Source organism: Rhinopithecus bieti, unplaced genomic scaffold, assembly GCF_001698545.2.
Source record: "Rhinopithecus bieti isolate Rb0 unplaced genomic scaffold, ASM169854v2 scaffold_3912, whole genome shotgun sequence".
NCBI lineage: Eukaryota > Metazoa > Chordata > Mammalia > Primates > Cercopithecidae > Rhinopithecus > Rhinopithecus bieti.
The window spans coordinates 436,395-461,629 of record NW_016804439.1 but is presented as its reverse complement, the minus strand read 5'-3'; positions in this window follow the sequence as shown (position 1 = coordinate 461,629).

The following is a 25,235-nucleotide window of genomic DNA, read 5'->3' as shown; positions in this document are numbered from 1 at the left end:
CCCTTCCCTCCTCCTCCTTCCTTCCTCCTTCCTTCCTTCCCCTTCCTTCCTTCCTTCCCTTCTTCTCCCTTCCTTCCTTCTTTCCCTTCCTTCCCTTCTTCCCTCCCTCCCTTTCCCTCCCTTCCCTCCCCTCCCCTTCCCTTCTTTCCTTCCTTTCTTCCTTGAGTTTTGCTCTGTCACCCAGGCTGGAATGCAGTGATGCAATCTTGGCTCATTGCAACCTCCACCCCTTGGGCTCAAGCAATTCTCCCGCCTCAGCCTCCCCAGTAGCTGGGATTATAGGTGCCGGCCACCACATCCAGCTAATTTCTGTATTTTTAGTAGAGATGGGGTTCTCTATTTTTAGTAGTGACGGAGTTTCACCATGTTGGCCAGGCTGGTCTCAAACTCCTGACCTCAGGTGATCCACTAACCTTGGCCTCCCAAAGTGCTAGGATTACAGGCATGAGTCACCATGCCTGGTGTTCCTTAGTAATTTCTAACTTAAAGATGGAGTATTTAATTATATCAATTTCACCTCGTTAGGCTCTGATTGCCAATACTTTTCCTTCCCAACCTACAGCCATACCTATAGCTCTGCTTATTTTTCAGCTTCTCAATTTCTGCTCTTGCAGTGAGAAGAAAAATAATATCGAATGTCATTCTTTCATTGAGTTTCCCTTTTCTTTTTAGCTGAGTTCTCCAGGTGCTGACTGCCATCATGGCTTCCTAATGTCTTCAAGGAGATAATTTTATATTTGATCCACCTCTCTTTTTTCTTGATGTGAGAATTGATCTACCATAAATTAGTCTGTCTCTTCCAGACATGGAAATTTTAGACAGGATTTTGCTCTTATACTTCTATTCTTATGTATTGCTCTATAACGAACACATTGATGTGAAAATACATATAATGGCGGATTTATGTCTATGGATATGTACGTGTATGTGTCATTGACATATTTTATGTTCTGATGCCAAAATTGGTTAGCTTATCTTTAACTTTTTATATATACTTTACAATTCACGAATCTAAAGCAATCAATGTCAAAACACTTGTCCTTTTAGCAGTTCTCCCTCAGTGGTCTCATGATCACATTTTTCCACATGAGCTTGGCAATAGGCTTAAAGACACATAGGCTTTAGGACACAATGGAGAAACTAATGCTCCAAAACTATACACATGGGAGATACTATTCATCAAAAGTACTTTGATTTTGCCTAGTGAAAATACCCAATATTTTTCACTTTAAATGATTCTATAAGTGCTAGTTTTTTTTTTTTTTTTAATTATTATTTCTTAGACCTCTTCTTTGCTCATCACTTTCTGGTGATTGATGTGTAAGAAACAAGGACTTGCCTCTATAACATTTCATAGTTCTTTCTTGAGCAGAATATTTTAGGCCTAAAAAAATGTGCTGGGGCTGGGTGTGGTGGCTCACGCCTATAATCCCAGCGCCTTGGAAGGCTGAGTCAGGCCGATCACCTGAGGTTGGGAGTTTGAGACCAGCCCAACCAACATGGAGAAACCCCGTTTCTACTAAAAATACAAAATTAGCCAGGTGTGGTGGTGCATGCCTGTAATCCCAGCTACTTGGGAGGCTGAGGCAGGAGAATTGCTTGAATTCAGGAGGTGGACGTTGCAGTGAGCCAAGATGGCAGCATTGGATTCCAGCCTGGGCAGCAAGAGCAAACTCCATCATACACACACACACACACACACACACACACACACACACACACACACACAAACAATTGTTGGGGCATCCATTTTTCACCTTTTCAATTTTGACCTTCCTGGCCCTGCACCATACTGCAGTTACCAAACATTCTGGCATTCTATTTTATTTGTAATTTCATCAATCACAAACTCCATGTGACACCCAAATCAGACATGAATTGTGCCCAGGAAAATGCCACATACCTGGACGTCATTGCATTTAGTCAAATGTTCTTTAAGAATTTAATTCAATCATTTGTCCCTAAAAATGTTGATGTTAGGAGATATGGGGAGTAAAGAGTCACACCTATGTTTTAGAATAAAGCAATGGTATATCATTAGTCCTATTACAATTTCAACAGCTTCTCCCAACTTTTTGTTTACATTAGATAAAATTGAATTGGAGAAATGAACATAACGGTAGTGTAGTGTTTGAGCATTACGCATCATATACTGGAAAAAATGCATTAGGTATTTTTGAAAGCATACCAAATATAAAAAATGAGTAACAACTTGTTTAAATATATTTGCCAGAGTAACTTTTTTAATATGCGTATCCTTTATGGGTATTTTCTCCAATGGTTATTTTTGATTTTATGTCTCCTACGCATAGCTGTGTCACTGTCAATCGGAATCAGTACATAAATTTAGTGTAAAGTTGTGCTTGTGTTGACAGAATACGTCTTTCATCAAAGTTTATGTTGTTAGGAAAATGCCACTTTTCTCACTGTTGAGAATTACACATAAGGATCTACATGCTACGTTTTTTTTGAGGGTCACTGTGGAGAAAATATGTTTAGTGACATTTATTGTAGCAATAAAAAATTTCAAACTGATGTACAAATTTTGTATCAACTAGACTGGTTTAAGCATTGAAGAATCACTAGCAAGAGGAAAAAAAGACTGGTAGAAGAAGGGTATTCTAGGAAAGTAGTGGAGGAAATTTTAGAGGACAGAATTATGTTATCAATAATTGATCTTCTGGCAAGACCGATCTTTCAGTTTGATCTATGCATGAAGGGGAGAGAGGAACTGTAATTAGACACTGAAAGAATGGTTGGTATGTATAATCCTTGTGAAAATTACAAGTGCAAGAGTGCATTTTGTGAAAGTGTGAAAGTTAAGGTGTTGTGACTAAAAGAGAATTCTAGAAGAAATTCTCAAGTCATCAGGCAGCTTCCATGCCATGAGATTCGGTCACATACTTCAAGAGAGCAGCATCCATGGTGGAAAATAGTACAATAGTAAAGAATGCCTTCAATTAATTTCAAGGACAATACAAAGAGAATGAGGCTGGAACAAAAATGAGGAAAAATAGTAGACCACTTGTGGTTTCTGGCATCTACAGTCTTAAACTCATTACCTTGTAGATTGTTTCTAGCCAGAACAATTTCAGCTGCAAGTGTAAAAACTATATCTGAATTAGTTCAAGGGAAAGTAGAAAAGTTACTGGCTCACACAAGTGCAGGAAGGCAGGGTGTGTTTGGTTTCCAGTGAGCTCTCAAGAGACTTCTGTATCCAGGAACTGAAAAAGTTCCTGCTTTTCTACCCCTCTACACCCTTCTTCACCCTTGTCCCTACTTTCATATATTTACTATGACTGTTTTACATTTGGAAAATAATCTGTGAATGTTTTCTTAAATTTAGTGTGCATGTGCACACATACACTTCTTGTCCTTAGAAATCCCACTTTTGTGAAGCTATGCTACAGAAATAAATCAGTAGATAATAAAGAATATATAAATATATTCTTTAGATAGGTAGATAGATAGTACATTATAAGATGAAAGTATATGTATGCATGCTTTCATATGCCTAAAAATATCCCAGAAAGATATGTGTAAAACTGTTAACAGAGCTCTGGGAAAGCAATGGCTTGGCGTGGGCAAGAGGAGTATATTTCCTTTTTATGCTCTATGGTCCTGCTTTGCTTAATTGTATTAAAACAAAAGTATTTTTTTTCTACCTTCTTGTGTAATTTTAAATTATAGCCTTTTAAAATGTGTAATGAAATTTTGAATTCCCTGTGTAATTAAAATTGTATAAAAGAGGTCTAACAGAAAACATAAGAAAAGTAGTTTAAGATTTGAGCAGAATTTATAATTCAAAACCTCATTGCATGAACATTTTAGGTCAGTTTTCACCAAATACATACGGTAAAAATGTCGATGTGTATTAAATAGCCTCACTGATTGTCATGGTGACATTATCTAATTTGTTTCATATTTTCTGTTTAATCACTAATGCTGCAGGAGACTTGCCTGTAGCTTGTTTGGCCTCTGGAAAGTGACAAATTCATGGAGAGACAAACATATACACAAATAAAATATGCCTGCTACTCTCTATTTTCTCTTCTTCCTTTTAGTCATTTTTGAAGCACTAGCTCGGTTCACAACCGACCGAAACATCAACAGCTTCCAAAAGTCTACTTTAGCATATCTTTTTTTAAAGTGGGAAGCGTACCATCTGGGTGTTAGATGACTTGGTTTCTAGTCACAGTTCTTATACTTACACAGTGCCTATTATTTTATCATTTACCTGGAACTTGACAGTCTACAAACTACTTTCAAGTAAACTATTATATTTAATCCTCATAAAAGCTCTGAGATTCATGGTACTATCACCCCCATTTTAAAGATAAGCGATCTCCAACAAGAAAGGTTAAATTACTTGCCCAAGGTGAGAGCAATTTATAACTGGAATTGCAAGAGAAATGACACAAACTTAGGTTTGTAGACTTCAAGCCCAAAGCTTGTTTCAAGATATTATTGCCCAGTAGACCATCCCTTTTACAAACAACACTTAATATAACATATTAAAAAGTAATAGGGTGAGGCGGGGCACGGTGGCTCATGCCTGTAATCCCAGCACTTTGGGAGGCTGAGGCGGGCAGATCACCTGAGGTCAGGAGTTCAAGATGAGCCTGGCCAACATGGTGAAACCCCGTCTCTACTAAAAAATACAAAAAGTTAGCTGGGTGTGGTGGTGGGTACCTATAATCTCCTACTTGGGAGGCTGAGGCAAGGAGAATTGCTTGAACCCAGAGGGTGGAGGTTGCAGTGAGCTGAGATTGTGCCACTGCACTCCAGCCTGGGTGACAGAGCAAGATTCTTGTAATAGGGTGGATATGTACAATATTAATATAGATACTAAATAAGATAAAGATACAGATCAAGGTAGGTCAAGACAAGTAAAACAAAAAGTACAGAGAATAATAAGGCACTGAAAGCACAAGCCCTGAGCTAGCTTCCTTTCCTTTTTCCTTTCCTTTCCCTTTTTTTCTCTCTTTTCTTCTCTCTTCTCTTTTCTTTTTTTTGAGACAGAGTCTCCCTCTTCCACCCAGGCTGGAGTGCAGTGGCGCGATCTCAGCTCACTGCCACCTCCGCCTCCCGAGTTCAAGCAGTACTGCCTCAGCCTCCCAAGTAGCTGAGACAACAGGCACCTTCCACCATGCCCAGATAATTTGTGTAATTTTAGTAGAGACAGGGTTTCACCATGCTGGCCAGACTTTCTTTTCTTTTCTTCTATTTTCCTCTTTTCTTTTCTTTCTTTTCCTCCCTTTCTTCTTTCCTCTCCTTTCCTTTCTCTTTCTCTTCTCTTTCTTTTTCCTTCCTTCTTCCCTCCCTCCCTCCCTCCCTTTCTTCCCTTTTTCTTCCCTTCCCTTTCATTCTTTCCTTTCTCTCTCTCTCTTTCTTTTTAAATAAATATCAATATTTGAATAAAGAAAGGTTCTTTATTCAGGAATAGAAGGCTGTTTTCTTAACTTGAGAATATCTAAAACCAGAAGCTATGATTGCATTTAAAATTAAACAGTGAAACCATTCTCATTAAACTCTCATAGAAGACAAGTTTTTCTGTTATTGCTATTGTTGTCTGGAAGATCATTGCCCTGGAAGATCTTGACCAGTGATTCTTAATTTCCTTGACCAGTGATTCTCAGTGTTCTGGCATTGTGCATTCTAATAATATAGAACTTTTATAAATACAGTTATACACTGCATAACAATGTTTTGGGCAACAAACCACATACACAATAGAGCTGAAAAACTCTGATTACCTAGTGATGTTGTAGTCATGCTAACATCATAGTACAGTGCATTACTCATGTAATGATAAAATGATAAGTTGTCAGTACAGTTGCAGGATACAAAATCAACATAGAAAATCAGCAATGTTTCTATGTACTAATAATTACTGGAAAAGAAAATTAAGAAAATCCCATTTTAAAAAGCAATAAAAAACTCAATACTCAGGTGTAAATTTAACCAAGGGGCTAAAAGACTTGTTTACTGAAAACTATAAAACACTGATGAAAGAAATTGAAGAAAACACAAATAAATGGAAAGATACCCTATGTTCATGGATTGAAAGAATATTGTAAAAAAGTTCATACTACCTAGCATGATCTACAAATTTAATGCAATCCCTATCAGAATGTTAAAGTATTTTCAGAGAAATAGAAAAAAATCCTATACAAAAATTTTGTATAAAACAGAAAAAGACGTTAAATAGTCAAAGCAATCTTGAGCCAAAGAACAAACCTGGAGGCATTACAATACCTGACATCAAATATTCTACAAAATATAAAAACACACACATAGACCAATGGAAGAGACTATAGAGCCCAGAAATAAATTCATGTATTAATGATCAATTGGTTGTCAACAAAGAACTCATAATGGGGAGAAGGCAGTTTCTTCAATAAATAGCATTGAGACAACTGGATATCTACATGTAGAAGAAGGAAATTTAGACACTTGTCTCACCTTATATACAAAAATCAACTCAAAATGGACTAAAGACTTAAACATAATATCTGAAATTATAAAAGTACCAGAAGAAAACTTAGAAGAAAAGCTCTGTGACATTCGGGCACTGATTTTTTTGAATGTTAACCCAAAGCACACTCAACAAAAGCAAAAACAGACAAATTGTAGAGCATCAAACTGAAAAGCTTCTGCAGAGCAAATAGGACAACTGACAAAGTGAAGCAACAACTCGCAGCATAGAAGATATTTGAAAACCATATATCTGACATGGGGTTAAGATCCAAAATATATAAGTAACTCAAATAACTCAATAGTAAGAAAATAACTTGATTAAAACATAGGCAAAAGACCTAAACAGTAATTTCTTCAAAGAAGACATACAAATGGCCAATACATATGTGAAAAGATGCTTAGCATAACTAATTAGGGAAATGTAAATTAAGCCACAATGACATGTAACTCAGAGGCTTTTATCAAAAGCCAGGCTAATTTTTTTTTTTGTATTTTTAGTGGAGACAGTGTTTCACCATGTTAGCCAGGATGGTCTCGATCTCCTGACCTTGTGATCTGCCGCCTTGGCCTCCCAAAGTGCTGGGATTACAGGCGTGAGCCACCGCACCCGTCTGGGAACTCTTATATACTATAGATGAGAATGTGAATTAGTACAGCCTTTATGGAGAATAACATAGAGGCTTCTGAAAAAACTAAAAATAGAACTACCATGCAACTAATTTTTCATACTTCTAGGGATATGTCAAAAGGAACTGAAATTAATATGTAGAAGGGATATCTGCATTTCCATGTTAATTGCAGCAACATTCACAATACCCAAATTATGGAAACAAACTAGGCGTCCATCAACAGATAAAACAGACAAAGAAAATGTGGTATATATACACAATGGAATAATAATTCAGCCTTAAAAAAATAGAGCAATCCCGTCATTTGCAACAATATGGATAAATCTGGAGGACATTATGCTAAATAAAATAAGCCAGGCACAGAAAGGCAAATATATGATCTCAGTTATATGTGAAATGAAATAGAGATTAAAATGATGGTTATGAAGGGCTGGGAGAGTGGAAAGGTAGGGAACCCACAGTTGTTGATCAAAGACGACAAAGTTTCAGATACCTGAGCAATAAATTTTGAGATCTATTACTTAGCAGGGTGGCTATAGTCAATAATAGCGTGCAGTCCACCCTTCCCCTTCGTATATGTGGGTTCTGCATTCCTGGATTCAAACAACTGAGGATCAAACATATTCGGTAAAATATTGCATCTGTATTAAATACGTACAGACTTTTCTCTTGTCATTATTTCCTAAATGACACAATACAACAATTATTTACACAGAATTTACATTGTATTCGGTATTATAAGTAATATAGAGATGATTTAAAGTATATAGTAGGTACATAGGTTGTATGTAAATACTATACCTTTTACATTCTGGACTTGAGCATTTGTAAATTTTGATGTCTCTGAGAGGTTCTAGAACCAATCTCCCAAGGATATGGAGGGACAACTGTATTATATATTTCAACATAACAAATAACTAAGAGGGTAAATTTTGAATGTCTCACCATAATAAAATGATAGGTAAGTGAGGTGATATGTTGAAAGTTGGGTGTAATCATGCCAATTTATATGCATATATCAAAAAATTTCATTGTACTTTATAGATCTATAGAATTGTGATTTTTCAATCAAAATGATAACAAATTTTTTAAAGTAGGAGCACAGTGTTAGACTACCAGAAATATACAGAATAATGAAAAAAGACACTGGGTGAAATAATTTCAAAAATTTGTACACAATAATGCCTTGTTGCTATTAAATAGGATTTATTTTTCAAATAGAGCCTCAATTTCTAATACAGTATATACCAGTAATGAAGAGGATCAATGTGATTCAAGCAGAGACATTAAAATATTAAATTTTGAGAATAATGCTTTACATAGCTTTGAAAATGGTGATTTCTAGTTTCTGAGGTTGAAGAAACTAGATGCCTCTATGATGGATATACTTTTACATTTTTTCCTTCGTGTTATGTAGTGATATTCTATTGAAATAGCAGTATATATTAGAGTTCATTCATTTTGCATGTATTGCTGCCATGTATTAATATTAAAAATGAAATATTTGCTTTTAGTGCATGCTATAGCATAAATTAGAAATCCTTCTAACTTATTATGTCTTGTATGCTTTATATCATTATTTTTATGGAAGCATTTGTTTATATGCACATTTCATAGCTGCCTATATAGAAATTAACTCAAATCTTGACTTCTTACTAAAACGTGGTACTCTATTTTTTTTTTACAGGACCCTGAGTATGTTATGAACTTTTATTTACAAGAAAATTGTTGTTTTTATTATGTACCAATATTTACTGATATCTATGTGTTTTAATACACAGTTGATTCTCATTATTTGGGGAGTTATGTTCAAAGTCAGCTCAAACACTGAATTCATGAATACTGAAACAATGCTCCTAAGGGAAAAACAGGAATAGGTGACTGTGAGCCTTTTGTCACAACATTCTCAGCAACAGATCAATTCATAACTTTGTTGTATGTGTGTTTCTGTTTAAAGATACCTTATTAATATACATTGTTGATTCATTACCATTGAACTCATGGCCAACAGGACTATAACTCAAGCCTGAAGGAAGCGTATCTAACCCAGGTATTTTCTCCATAAGGCACATCACAGCCTTCTTGCACTTAAGATGCTAGACAGCATTTCAGCATCATGCTTGGGATTATTTTAAACAGTGAAATAACCAATGAAAAGCACAAAAGTCCAAAAAGTAGGACTCCAGGTAGACTGAGAAATTGATACTTGTTTACAGAATGAGGACTGGAACAAGAAAGTAGAACACCACTTTGTTCAAATTTAGCCGGTAACGTGCACATCCGGCAACTGAGATTTTTGCTATTCTGTGCATGTCTGTTAAGACCAAGAAATCTACATGAATATTGATTTTAGTGTTAAAATAAATTTTAGCAAGTAGGCAAATTTGCAAATATGGAATCTGCAAATAAGGAGGATCAACTGTATTTCATTATTTAGTGAAACATTACTGCATATTCAGAACACACAAACAACAAATTCATTCTTTCTTAAAAACGGAGGCGAAATTCTCAAAACATAAAATTATTTAAAATTCAGGGACATTTAGTACATTCACAGTGTTGTGCATAATCATTTAAAATTCAGGGGCATTTAGTACATTCACAGTGTTGTGCAACCATTACCTTTATATAGACCCCAAACATTTTCATCATCACAAAATAAAGCCCCTTACTCATTAAGACTTCACTTCCCAGTCCTCCCTTCCCCCAACTGTTGGCAACTAGTAATCTGCTTTTTCTATGTATTTATCTATTCTGGATGTTTCATACACATGGAATCATGTAGTATGTGGCCTTTTGTGTCTGTTTTCATTTAGCATATTGTTTTTGAGGTTCATCCCATCTGTAGCATGTATCAGTACTCCGTTGCTTTTCATGGCTAATACCCTTCCATTGTAACAAATCCATTCTTAACTATCAATACATTATACTGAAATATATTCATTATTTTCAAAAAATTACTTTCCATTTATAAAAAACTCTTAGGATTCCATAAGAAAATGTGAATTTTTTTGAACTTAATTAAGAGGACCTAGAAGAATAAGACATTAGTCAGAAGATTTCACGTAGAAAATCCTTTTAAAGAACAGAAGTTTTCAAAACAGAAAAAAATATGTTTTGTGAGCAGTAATCCTCTGGAATTCTGTCCATTTTTCTTTCTTTTTGGGAATTTTTAGTTGCTCAGTATTTTTTTCCCCATTTTGCTTTTTGGCTGCTTGGATGTGTGTTTTTTTTTTTTCCTAGGATTTTTATAGTTGATCTTCTAGCTTTACTGTCTTCAGTGTTTAAGTAATGTGACTTTTGAATGCTATCTGAAGTTCTACATGCTGAAATTATAAAACGAAAGGCCACACAAAAATTAAAAAGTGATTTCTAAAATTAAGGCTTTAGCATTAAATTTAATGGCCAAGATTTTTTTTTTTTTGGTAACAACTATTGGGTATCATGCTCACTGTCTGGGTAAAGGGATCATTCATACACCAAACCCCTATGACATGCAATTTACCTACACAACAAACCTGCACATGTACCCCTCATACCTAAAATAAAAGTTGAAAAAATATTTGGAGGTCAATTTATGTATAGTAAAATGTGTCTGTTTAAAATATACAGATTGATAAGCAATGACACAATTGAACAATGGTGCAAATATGTTTATGTAACCACCTCATTAATGAAGAGGCAAAACTTTCCATCACCTGAAAATGTTCCTTTGTAGCCAGCCTTACCTGTTCCCTCACCCTCAATGTAAACTAATAAATACAAGCCAAATTAAACAAGGCCAAAACATTTGGAAAACTACAAGTTCAAAGTAGAGATATATCATGGAGAAATGCTATGCTTTTACTTACATCTGTAAAATTAACTGTTAGGAGAAATAGCAGTTTCAGTTATTAATGGTGGTATAAAATAGATATTTCTCCTCAAAAGTTTAGTAGGTTTTGTTGAACTTACAGTGATATTTCGAGAATAGGAATCAGCCAAGTATAATCACTAAAATTACTTGACTCAAACATATGATCTATGAAATTGAATTCCTCTGCCATACACGAAGGTTAGTATTAATGGATCACACATGGCTATATGTATAAATGGTGCCCCCTTCCTTACAGCACACAAAAGAAAAATAGATAAATTCCCTAACATAAGTTTGCCTCTTTGACTTGTTCAAGCAATGACCTGTCTGGGGTAAAAGTGATTAGTGAGGAAATAACGAGAGGAGCCTAAAAATTTATACCCAGTTTCATCCTCTGCGTGAAGAATAGCATAGATATTTTCCCATATTTTGAATCACTACCCTCACACATACATCTATCCTGATTGTTCCCCCCTAGAAAAACTTTAAAAATATGTCACATTTCAAAATTTCTCATAAGTAGTTGGTTTTTTCTTGATGCAACATTGCTAAACATTTTGATGAGATTTTATAGAAATTCTCAGTGCTATAAATCAAACATTGCCTATGCTTTATTTATGTCCATGTATATGATATATATGGGTATATAATAAGCAATCAACAGACATTTCCAACAGCTGACTTTAATTACAATATGCTACATGTCAGCAGCATTTGGAAAAATGCATTTTATCAAAGATAACTTGTTTAAAGACATCTTGAAAATGACAAAAACCATCCATCAAATTTCAGAAGTTGTGAATGTGAGTAGTATTAATGGGGACTAGTGTTGACTCCTTCTCTTTTCCATTAATCATTCTGCGATGCTTTTAGATAATTATTTGACATGAGGAGCATGAAAGAGATTTGGAGGACAGTTAATTGACACTGGTTATGAAGAGAGAAAACCAAGCAAAAGCCTATCTATGTGTGAGTGTTTGCACACATATATTCCTTGGTAGAACTGGGAAACAGGCTAGTCTTACAAAATTCAAAATAACTTTTATACACTATTTAAAATGTAATAATGGCATGTTGAGTATAAGGTAGTTTAGATTCCATAATAGTGTGATTTCCTTTGTATAATATCCTTGAAAATCATCATTGACTCTCTCCTTGGACTATCAACTGAAGAAGGGAGAATCAGCATGCTAAATGAACCCACTCCATCTCTGGACAGTTTCAAACATTAGAAGGTTCACTAGGTTCTTCTGTCTTTTGGACTTCATTTTGATTTTCAGAGCAGTAAGACCAGATAGTCTCTTGTTTGACATCATTTTAAATATCTGACATAATTATTATAGCTCCCTTTGGGCTTCTTTTCTGCCCAATATGGTTCCTAGTTTCTTCAGTTGTTTCTCTTAAATAAAAATTCTCATTTCTCAGAGCATATTGTACTTTATGTCTTATAATAGGGTATTCAGAGTTGAAAACAATGCTCTTATATGATGTAAACAGTTCAGAGAAGAGTGAAAGTCTTATCTACCATGATATAGACACCACAGTTTGATCCATGTAGCCTAAATTTAAAGCAGCATTGTAGCAGCCATTACACTGTTGACTCATATAAACTTATGGTCAGCAAAACTTAGTTGAAGTGCCGGGAAACCAAGTAGCTTCCCTCTTTCCCTATACACTTAAAAGTTTATCCTGTTTTACACCCCTTAGATGGCTACTATCTAAAGAATGGAAAATGACAAGTATAGCAAGGATGTGGAGAAATAGAAAATGTGTTATATACATTCAATGGAGTATTATCCAGCATTAAAAAGAAAGTGTTCTGACACATCCTACAACATGGATGAACCTTGAGGATGTTATGCTAAGTGAAATAAACCAGTCACAAGAAGACAAATCAGACTCAGAGAAGAGAAAGGAGAATTGTGGTTGGCAAAGGATGGCAGAAGAAGGAAAGAAGAGTTAGTGTTTCAAGGGTATAGAGTTTCAGTTTTGCTAGATGAAACAGTTATAGAGATATTTTACAACTATGTGAATATATTTAACATTATAGAACTCTACACATAAAAATGACTGTTATGTGTTTTTTTACCATAGCAAAAAAGAAAATATTTATCTTGTTTCAGTATGTTTCAGATTGTTTAACTAATTTCCATAGCATTTATTGTATTACATATTCCTCCAAACATAATTCTTATTTTATAAATAATTTTTTATGTCATAATTCATGAAAAAATACTAATAGAACAGAGACAGGGAGACTATCCTGTAGCATTCCATTGTAGGTATTCTGTCAGATTAAAACTAAGTTTGGGTATTATTCTTTAACAAATCAGGGCTCTACATATCAAATGCATCTTTTGAACCCATAATTTGCCATCTACAATGATATCTGAGAAGACTGTAAAATATTAGCTGAAGTTAAGGTAGCTTGACTTACCAATTTAATATAATGAAATGTTCATCAAAATCTTCTCTAAAATATTGATACTACACCTGTTTAATCTTTTTAAAACTGACAGGAATTGAAAATAAGCTATAAGTTTAAATTGAGGGTCTAATTTTTTTTTTGACTTTTTAAAAAAATTATTATTTAAGTTTTAGGGTACATGTGCATAACGTGCAGGTTTGTTACATATGTATACTTGTGCCAAGTTCCCATTGTTGCCTATCATCTATTGCCTATTGCTGCATAACAAATGACCCCAAAGTTTTAGAGGCTTTTAAAACTAATTATTTCATTATATACACCAACTTTGGACTCTGGAATTTGAGCAGAAGTTTGCTGGTGGTCCTTCTGTTCCATGTGGCATGGAGAGAGGTCATTCTATGAAATTTAGCTTGTCTAGAGGGTCCAAGAAGGCTTTACTCCCATATCTGGGACCTTGGTGAATAAGTCTGAACTTAGTTGGAACTGCTGACCAGAGTGCCAACACAGTCAATTTGTTGCTTGGTGTCCAGGGAAGTCAAATTTCTTACTTCTTCTTATGTGGCTCAGTGCTCCAGAGCAAGCATTTCAGTAAATTCCTTCTGCAATTAATTCATGCAACAACTGTTTATTAAGTACCCAGTATGTACCAGGTACTGTGTTAAGATGCTGTGGGATGCAGAAACAAATACGATACACATAGTGTCTGCATACATGGAGCTTATAGTGAAGTGGGAAATAAGGTCATTAAACAAATAATGGAAGTTGGAAGAAAGGTTGGAAAGCATTGTAATAAAATATGTTCATATTTGAAAATTGCTTCCAGCATGTAGTTTCTTCCCCAGAACAAGTAAGATTAGTATTAAAGAATAACATTCTATCAGACAAAATGTGATTTATTCTTCTAACTGAGGTATAAATGAGATACATTTGAAGCTCACTTTTTGGTTATCTCTGGGAGATAAAAACAAATAGTAAAATATTTAAATACATTTTATATACTAATGATTGGTTTAAAATGACTTATTCTTTAATGTTTCTTCACAGTGCAATCCATTTTGCATTGCCCTTTTACTTATTTTCAATTTTCCATTGATATTTCTTTTAAAGAGAAATATCAGATTGTTCAAAATCCTTAAATATAAACAGAACAACATAACTCACTGTAGTAAATGTAAAATTCCATAAGAAGATTAATATGATTATATATTGCAGACTCTTTTCAGCCTTTACGTAATTTTATTTTCATATGAATTTGTTTTAACAAATAATTTGAAGCCAGTTTCAGGAAGGGTGAAAGGTTGTAAAGAAAAATGTCAGACACTTAAGCTTCCTCCTTTCTTCATGCAACAACTGTTTGTTGCTAAGGCTGGTCCATCTTTCACTTCAGTCTATACATTGCCACATCTCTCACTTAAATAAACAGCAAGATTAGAAGAGCTAATTTATTATTTGCTTGAGAGTAGTCTAGGATGGGAAGTGGAAAATTAGATACAGCTAATTTTCATTATCAGAAAGCCTAAAACATTAAACTTACTATTAACCTAGAAGAGGTGTATACTATTAAGCAGTGGGTGACTTACTTAAAAGGGGGGGAAAAAAAAAAACAAAAAACGGCAAAGTCCTACATAAAAGGAAATAACACATCAAACATACATTTTCTTGATCTTGCTATATTTATAAGTTAGTTTCTAGGCAGTTTTAAGGGTGTATATAAGATGCTCAATTTACAATAATATGTCATGTTCTAACTCTTCATTCCAAATGTTTCCTTTTATTTAACAAACAGAGCTTTAACTTTTTATTTTGATATGTTTATAGGGCTAATTTTCTAGGAATTTAATGAAATATTACTATTGTAATTATTACTAATTATTAATATTGTGATAATTATTAGTAATGTAATAATACTATTGTAACTATCTGCTTAGAGAAAGATGTAACTTCTTTATCTAAGGGAGATAAGGAGAGTCAGAACCAAAGATTGGGTAAGTAGGTTATCTTTATAATGTTTACCTAACAGAGGAGTTGCTTATTACCAATGTCTGGTTAAAGATACATTTTTTTTTCTCCCAGTCTGCAGATTTTTAGATAGCTGAAATTAAAACCTGGAGGTTTTAGAAAGTTTGACTTTTGCAGATTTTTTTTCCTGGCAAATTCATTTAGGAACCATAGATCATCATGATAACTTAATACATAACATCTTTCTAATTTGCTAAGTCAAATCACTTGAATTCCGTAAACCATTATGTTAATATAGTCAGAATGAGACTTCCCATACACAGGGAATAGTCAAAGCAGTTGCAAGTTAGTATAGCTCTCTTTAGCTCTTAAACTTTAACACTGGGGAAGTAGAATCAATTACATTATTCTCCATTAGGTAGTATAGTCTTGACCTCTCTATTATACAAAATGTTGATATAAATTAAGTAAGTTCATACTTAGCTTCCATAATATATATTTAGTTATTTAAAAACATGAAATTTATAATGTAGGATGATGATACGAAGGTTGCAATTAAAAGATGTTATTTTAAAATTTATTTTACTGTATTTTTTCATTTATTGATTTTTACATTGACAAAATTATATGCAATTCTTATAAACATCGTGATGTTTTGAAGAATATATACATTGTGGAATGGCTAATTCTAGCTAATTGACATATACATTACTTCACACAGATATCATTTTTGTAGTGAGAATATTTAATCTACTTTCTTAGCATGTTTCAAGAATGCAGTATATTGTTATTAACTATGGTCACCATGTTGTACAAATACTGTTGAATTTGTATAACATTTCAAGATAATATTTACGATAAGTCCAAGAGAATACAGAGAATGTGATGGAAGCTCTCCTTCATAAATTCTACCTGCCAAGCTACTGGCTCGTAGACAATGAGAGTGACTAGTAAGTCAATATTAAAAACACTAAATATTTCCTTGATGATTTCAATACTAGCTCATTGACTGAACTTTATGATATACTGGGAAGGGCATTTGAATTTTCTTTCAGTTCTTAAATGTCGAAGTGTGAGTCTGATGTTAAATACCCTTGGCACTTGTTATAAATTCCTGCTAAAATATGACTTGAAAGTTGTTTGTAAATATAAATGCCATGTAAAATTATTTGGAGAGACTAATCCATCAAGTGACCCCAAAATTACTGTGGAAGATTAACACATCAAAAACTGGTAACAAATGTGTACCTTTTCCTTGATATCTGAATGGACATCTAGTAGAACTGTGACATGGGTCACTTGTTTCTTAAGCACTCTGGTTTTCCCAGTCTCTGCTCATGTTTAATTCTTAATGGAATCCACATACCTTTTCTAGCCACTTGAAATTCTCTTTGCTATGTTAAAACTTGCTTTCACATAGCTCATAAACTTAGGCAGTCTCTGATTTTAATTGGAAGGAAAACCTCAAGTTAAATAAAATGAAATTAAAATCAGTAGGTAAATGAGGATTTGGAGGAGTCTTTTATATGCTCTAAAATATTTCCATGGAGGCAATGGTCTAATCTAATTTGCTGAAAGATGAAATATCCAGAAAAGACTTTATAGTGCAATATTGTCCCAGAAAGTACAGACGCCAACTACAACATTCAAGAACCAAGGAGATGACATATAACATATATCACAAGCCTAGGTTTTCTGCAGAAGTTCTGGTAACACATATTCTTTTACTTTATTCCCTTAAGCACACTTCATCTTATAAGAATTTCATAAGGAACTGTGTTGTAATTTTAGTTTTCATTTTGAAGGATATGTTTACTACTCACTTTGCTAAGAGGTTAGTTGGTCTTGACATCAAACAGTACCCAGAGGCCAAATGGTGACCCAATCCCATTCTAATAAAGAAAGTCTTTACAAACATACTTTTGTAATTACTTTTCACCTAATTAGTTATATCAAAGTAGCTGGCCATCATGGTCGAACAAGCTTCTTGCTGTATGACTGAATAACATCAGCTGTAGTGAAGTAGATTACAATTAGTCATCACAATTTATGCTGAATGTACTTAATTATAAACATTTTATCTATTCAAGTTTTGTTATAGTAAACTTACCAGGTGAAAATTGAACTTTATGAATATTTGCTTAAGAAGAGAAGAAGTATTATCTTTATTTTTACTTGACTTAGATTGAATGATATTCAACAGTCTTATGCTACTTGTGTGATGTATCATAAATTATTATTTTCAATGAAACATTTATGTGGGCCCTCTAAAATATGGGTTATGATATCTAAAATATTTGATATCCTTACTATAATAAGAGGTATGCTTTAGAAGATTGTTCTCATTGCAATATATATCTCATACCTGAAGGAAAATATGCTGACCTACTAAGAGAAAATTTTTTGAAATTCTTGGATAAATAGCATTTCACTAGAACTTTTGATTAAAATTTTCAAAAGTGATCCTAAATAAAAGAAAGTGATGTATTCTATGTATGCATTTTATCAATTAGAAGGATNATTCAACAGTCTTATGCTACTTGTGTGATGTATCATAAATTATTATTTTCAATGAAACATTTATGTGGGCCCTCTAAAATATGGGTTATGATATCTAAAATATTTGATATCCTTACTATAATAAGAGGTATGCTTTAGAAGATTGTTCTCATTGCAATATATATCTCATACCTGAAGGAAAATATGCTGACCTACTAAGAGAAAATTTTTTGAAATTCTTGGATAAATAGCATTTCACTAGAACTTTTGATTAAAATTTTCAAAAGTGATCCTAAATAAAAGAAAGTGATGTATTCTATGTATGCATTTTATCAATTAGAAGGATTGATTTAAGATGTATCGGCCGGGCGCGGTGGCTCAGGCCTGTAATCCCAGCACTTTGGGAGGCCGAGACGGGTGGATCACGAGGTCAGGAGATCGAGACCATCCTGGCTAACACGGTGAAACCCCGTCTCTACTAAAAAATACTAAAAAACTAGCCAGGCGAGGTGGCGGGCGCCTGTAGTCCCAGCTACTCGGGAGGCTGAGGCAGGAGAATGGCGTAAACCCGGGAGGCGGAGCTGGCAGTGAGCTGAGATCCGGCCACTTCACTCCAGCCTGGGCGACAGAGCAAGACTCCGTCTCAAAAAAAAAAAAAAAAAAAAAAAAAAAAAAAAAAAAAAAAAAAAAAAAAAAAAAAAGATGTATCAAAGATAGATTTAGTCAGTTTAATAATAGATGATTAACCAACAGAATCAATAAAGTTTATAAGGTAAAGTGAAGTCACTTTAGGTGAGTTGAGATATCTCTCTCTATGGTCTCAGGAGCATTTCACCTGGCTATGCATTGTTGAGTACAAAATTACAGAAGGACTCTCAGCAAAATGTAGTGATGAATAACTCATGATTAATGACAGTTTATGCTGCTAGCTGGTCATTGGTAGGGTAAGACAAGGAATTTGGTAAAGCTCCGTATTTTCCATTATTTGGGTTAATAATATATAGAATGAAAGCCCAAGATAGTATTGAAATCTTTGTGAACCTAAGCTATGGACAATTTTTTTTCTACCTAGGGAATATTTGGCAATGTATAAAGATAATTTTGGTTGTCACAACTGAGGGGAATGCTACCAGCTTCTAGTAGGTAGAGACCAGGAATGCAGCTATGCTGGGACAGCTCCCTCGCAACATAGAATTATCCAGCCCCACGTCATTAGCACTGAGATTGAGAATCTCTGCTTTAGAGCTAACAGAGCCTTTTTAGAATGAGCAGAAAAATGAAAAAAAAAAATGAAACTAGGTGTCAAGATAGGAGTTTTCAGGAAAATCTGACTTTAAAGTACTGCATTTACAAAGTGAACCATTAGGGAGGATAGGCAGAGACACTGAATTGCTGTCAGATATTAAACAGCCTCTAGCAATGGAAATTCAAAGTCAATTGGAGAGGATAGACAGATACCAAGTAAAATCAAATTTGCCTTGAATATAAAATAATCACAAACTGTAAGATAGGGAAATTCATAATGACATCTTGTCAGGGAAAATAAAGTACTTTGAAATTTTATTTGAAGAGAGACCTGTTTTGTCATAGAGTTTAGAAGCAGAGCCCTTTTGCCCTCACAAAACCTAAGTAGAAGCATGATTTTATCTTACTATATTATCTTTTTTTTTTTTTTTAAATTATACTTTAAGATCTTGGATACATGTGCAGAACATGCAAGTTTGTTATATAGGTATACAGGTGCCATAGTGGTTTGTTGCACCCATCAACCCGTCATCTACTTTACGTATTTCTCCTAATGCTATCCCTCCCCCAGCCCTCCAACCACTGACAGGCCCTGGTGTCCCCTCCCTGTGTCCATGTGTTCTCATTGTTCAACTCCCACTTATGAGTGAGAACATGTGGTGTTTGGTTTTCTGTTCTTCTGTTAGTTTGCTGAGAATGGTGGTTTCCTGCTTCATTTATGTCCCTGGCAAGGACATGAACTTATCCTTTTATATGGCTGCATAGTATTCCATGGTATATATGTGCCACATTTTCTTTATCCACTCTGTCATTGATGGGCATTTGTGTTGGTTCCAAGTCTTTGCTATTGTGAACAGTGCCACAATAAATATAAGTGAGCATGTGTCTTTAGAGTAGAATGATTTATAATCCTTTCATTTTATACCCAGTAATGGGATTGCCGGGACAAATCGTATCTCTGGTTCTAGATCTTTGAGGAATCGCCACACTGTCTTCCACAATGGCTGAACTAATTTACACTCTCACCAACAATGTAAAAGCATTCCTACTTCTCCATATCCTCTCCAGCACCTATTGTTTCCTGACTTTTAATGATCACCATTTTAACTGGTGTGAGATATTATATCACTGTGATTTTGATTTGCATTTCTCTAATGACCAGTGATGATGAACTTTTTTCCATATGTGTGTTGGCTGCATAAATATCTTTTTTTTTTTTGAGAATTATGTGTTCATATTCTTTGCCCACTTTTTGATGGGGCTGGTTTTTTGTAAATTTGTTTATGTTCTTTGCAAATTCTGGATAATAGCCCTTTGTCAGACGGATAGATTGCAAACATTTTCTCCCATTCTGTAGGTTGCCTGTTCACTCTGATGATAGTTTATTTTGCTGTGCAGAAGCTCTTTAGTTTAATTAGATCCTACCTGTCAATTTTGGCTTTTGTTGCCATTGCTTTTGCTGTTTTAGTCATGAAGTCTTTGCCCATGCCTATGTCCTGAATGGTGTTGCCTAGGTTTTCTTCTAGGATTTTTATGGCTTTAGGTCTTATGTTTAAGTCTTTAATCCATCATGATTTAATTTTTGTATAAGGTGTAAGGAAGGGATCCAGTTTGTTTTCTGCATATGGCTAGCCAGTTTTCCCAACACCATTTATTAAATAGGGAATCATTTCCCCATTGCTTGTTTGTCCAAGATCAGATGGTTGTAGACATGTTATTTCTGAGGCTTCTGTTCTGTTTCATTGTTCTACATATCTGTTTTGGTACCAGTATCATGCTGTTGTGGTTACTGTAGCCTTGTAGTATAGTTTGAAGTCAGGCAGCGTGATGTCTCAAGCTTCGTTCTTTTTGCTCAGGATTGTCTTGGCTCTGTAGGCTCTTTTTTGTTTCCATATGAAATTTAAAGTTTTTTTCTAATTCTGTGAAGAAAGTCAATGGTAGTTTGATGGGGTTTGCATTGAACATATAAATTATTTTGGGCAGCATGGCCATTTTCATGATATTGATTCTTCTATCCATGACCATGAAATGTTTTGCCATTTGTTTCTGTCCTCTCTTATTTCCTTGAGCGGTATTGGTAGTTCTCCTTGAAGAGGTCCTTCACATCCCGTGTGAGTTGTATTCCTACGTATTTTATTCTCTTTATAGCAATTGTGAATGGGAATTTACTCATGATTTGGCTCTCTATTATTGGTGTATAGCAATGCTTGTGATTTTTTGCACATTGATTTTGTATCCTGAGACTTTGCTGAAGTTGCTTATCAGCTTAAGGAGATTTTGAGCTGAGACAATGGGGTTTTCTAAATATACAATCATGTCATCTGCAAACAGGACATATTGGTTGCTTCCAAGTTTTGTGAATTATTAATGAAGGTGCTATTACCCTTTGTGGTTATACAACACGTGCAGACATCCATTTATCAATTCATTTCAGCAAATATCAAGGAGTATTTTTGCTGAATTGTACAGTTAGATTATGTGTAGTTTTATAAGAAACTGCCAACTTCTCATCCAAGTTGGCTGAACCACTTTGCATTCCCTTTAGCAACGAATGAGAGTTTCTATTGTTCCACATCCTCACCAGCATTTGGTATTATCTGTGTTTTGGATTTTAGCCATTTTAACAAGTGTGTAGTATTATCTTGTTTTAAGTCATAATTCCTTAATGATGTATGATATTGAACATCTTTTCCATGTGCTTACTCGATATTTGTATATCTTTGCTGAGTTGTATGTTATTTTAAAATTTACGTTTCTTGTTTTCATAATGCTGAGTTTTAAGTGATCTTTGTAGGTTGTGGGCAGTCCTTTATAATATAAGATTTTTGCAAATATCTTCTCTCAGTCTGTGACTTGTCCTCTCATTCTGTTGACATTGTCTATTGCAAAGCAGAAGTTTTTCATTTTAATGAAATTCATTAATTTTTTCTTTTATGGATCATTCCATTGGTGTAAATCTAAAAAGTCATCAGCATACCCAAGATCACCTAGTTTTTCTCCTGTTATTGCCTAGGTATTTATGTTTTATAGTTTTGCATTTCATATTCAGGTATCTGTACCATTTTGAGTTAATTCTTTGTGAAGAGTACAAGGTCTGTATCTAAATTCGTTTTTTAACATGTGGATGTCTAGTTGTTCTAGCAACATTGGTTGAAACTGTCTTTATTCCACTATATTGTCAAAAATCCGTATGCTCCATTGTCAGAAATCAGTTAACTAGAAAACTTGCAGTTCAAAAATGGCAGTATAGAGAAGCAAGCTGGTTTCACTCCCTCACATGAAAAACAAAAAACAATACACAGAACTGAAATTATCACCAGTAATATCCCATAAGTCAAATATTAGAAGGAGACAGTTCTTAGGGCCACAGAGAAATGAAAAAACCTCTAGCAGATAATAAAAGAATTGCATATCCGCATCTGCAATGCCCTTCATCATAATCTGTCCAGCAACATATATGTGAAAAAGTTTCCCCCTAGTCATACTTTCTACACTGGATAAATGAGATTTAGGTGAACAACCAGCTTTCTCACCATATTGGGATCCCTGGCAGGAGACCTGTCTCTGTCTCAACTCATAGGAAGCCTTGGGAGTACCTGAAAGGAGAAATATACCTAAGGACAGCCAGAGATAAAGAGGGGAGTTAGAATTACCATCCTCAGCCCCACTCTGCTCTGTAACTCACATGAAGATGATGCCAAATCAGTGGCTGTTCGGCAGCAGCATGCAATACAAAGTGTTCCATGGGGCCCCTGCACATGAACCCATTGCCAGCCTTCTCACATTACTGGATTAAACCCTTTTGGACTTCCCCTATTCCAAAGAGATGGCACTTTGATTTTTGACTACAACTGAGGCAAATCTGGGAATATGGCACCATTTATTGCCTTAAAGGAGGCAGGATCTTAGTGGGCAGGGGGGAAACTCTAAGGAAACATACCCAATAAAAACCAATATAAGCCAGATGAAGAAGACTGGAATAGACATCTATTTTTTCAATGCCAATATATAGCTGTATATACACAAAAAACAACAGCAAACACAGACCCACGACCTTCATAAATGGACAAAGCAAGGAACCAGTGACTGACTCTAAGGAGACTATGATATGTAAACTTTCTGACCAAAAATTTGAACTAGCAGTTTTAAAGAAATTCAGTGATCTCCAAAATAACACAGAAAGCCAATTTGGAAATTTATCAGAGAAACTTAACAAAGAGATTGAAATAATTAAAAAATCAAACAGAAATATTTGAGCTGACAAATATATATGCTGAACTGAAAAAATCATTAGAGGCCCTCAAAGCAGAATGGAATCAGTGAGGTCAAAGGCAGGATATTGGAAAGCACACAAAGGATAAAAATAGAAAAAAAAGCAAAGGAATAAAGATTATAAGGTGTAACGAATTACCTAAAAAGATCAAATCTGAGAATTATTAGTGTTCAAGAGGGCATTCAGCAATAGTAAGGGGCATAAAGCTTATTCAAATAAATAATAACAGAAAACATTTTAAAACTTGAGAGAGGTAAATCCAGATACAGGAAGATCAGATAACACCAAACCCATTTGACTCAAATAAGACTACCGCAAGACATATAACAATTGAACTCTTAAAGTTCAAGGACAAAGAGAGAATCCTGAAAGGGGCAAGAGAAAAGAAACAAAGAACATATATTAAAAAAATACTCATGTTAGGCTGGCAACTGACTTCTTAATGGAAAACATATAGCCCAGGAGAGAGTATGACATTTCCAAAGTCCTGAAAGAAAAAAGCTTGTCATTCAACAACACTGTATCCAGCAAAGCTATCCTTCAAATATAGAGATGAAGTCTTTCCCAGAAAAACAAGAGTTCGAGAATTTGCCACCACTGAACCTGTCTTATAATAAAGGTTCTTTGAATCTGAAATAAAAAAACACTAATATGCAAACATAAAACAACTGAAGGTATAAAACCTTCAGTTTTTTTACTGTGCAATCCACTCATAACATATATGAAGCCCCAAAGACAAATCTATTATAAACAATAATAGCCACAACAATCTGTTAAGAGATAGGCAATATAAAAATATGTAAATTGAAACAACATAAAGTCAAAATGTGAGGAGATGGTATTAAAATATAGAGATTTTTGTGATTGGAGGTTGTCCACTGGATTCTACCTTGGTGCTGGTGCTTGTGCTGGCCACTGTGGGATCTGTAGGTGAACCTTCCTGGTCTGACCCTGTCTGTCTTGCCACCCATCCCCCCGAGAGAGGAGGGAGCTCAGACCACTGTGCACTCCACAAATCAGCCCATTCATGAGGCAACAGGGAGTATCTCCCAGTAAGCAAAGATCAAGTATGTACCCAGTTGTGTTGGCCACAGCTGGGTTTTACCTGTAAGCACTATCTACTGGCTTGTAGGTCAAACTGCACAGCCTAATATAAAGCTTGCTGACGGAAGTGCATAGGGATATAGAGGCAAAGCCAAAAGACCCTACCCAACATTCTCTATAGCCACACACCTGAGGAAGGGAGGAGGGAAAGAAGGAAAAAAAAACTCGTAATATTACAGGGAAATAAAAAGAAAAAAATCCTACTCACACATAAATAATTAGAAAAATGAGAAGTGCCAATATCTCCAGATAAGAAGAAACCAGCACAAGGATTCTGGTGCCGTGAAAAATCTGACTGTAGTGACATCACCAAAGGATCACACTCCCTTCCCAGCAATGGGCCTTAGCCAAAATGAAAACTCAAACGACACAGATAAAGACTTCAAAATATGGATTGCAAGGAAGCTCAATGAGATCCAAGAATAGACTGAAAATAAACACAAAGAAACTTCTAAAGCAATCCTGGATATGAAGAGATAAATGTCTTAAAAAGTAACCAGAACTTATGGAATTGAAAAACTCAAGGAATTTCAAAACTCAATGGAGAGCTTTATCAATGCACTGGATCAAGCAGAAGAATTTCAGAGCTTAAAGACTGGTCTTTCAAACTAAGTCAATCAAAAGCAATGAATAATCCCACCAACAGTGTAAAAGTGTTCCTATTTCTCCACATCCTCTCCAGCACCTGTTGTTTCCTGACTTTTTAATGATTGCCATTCTAACTGGTGTGAGATGGTATCTCATTGTGGTTTTGATTTGCAT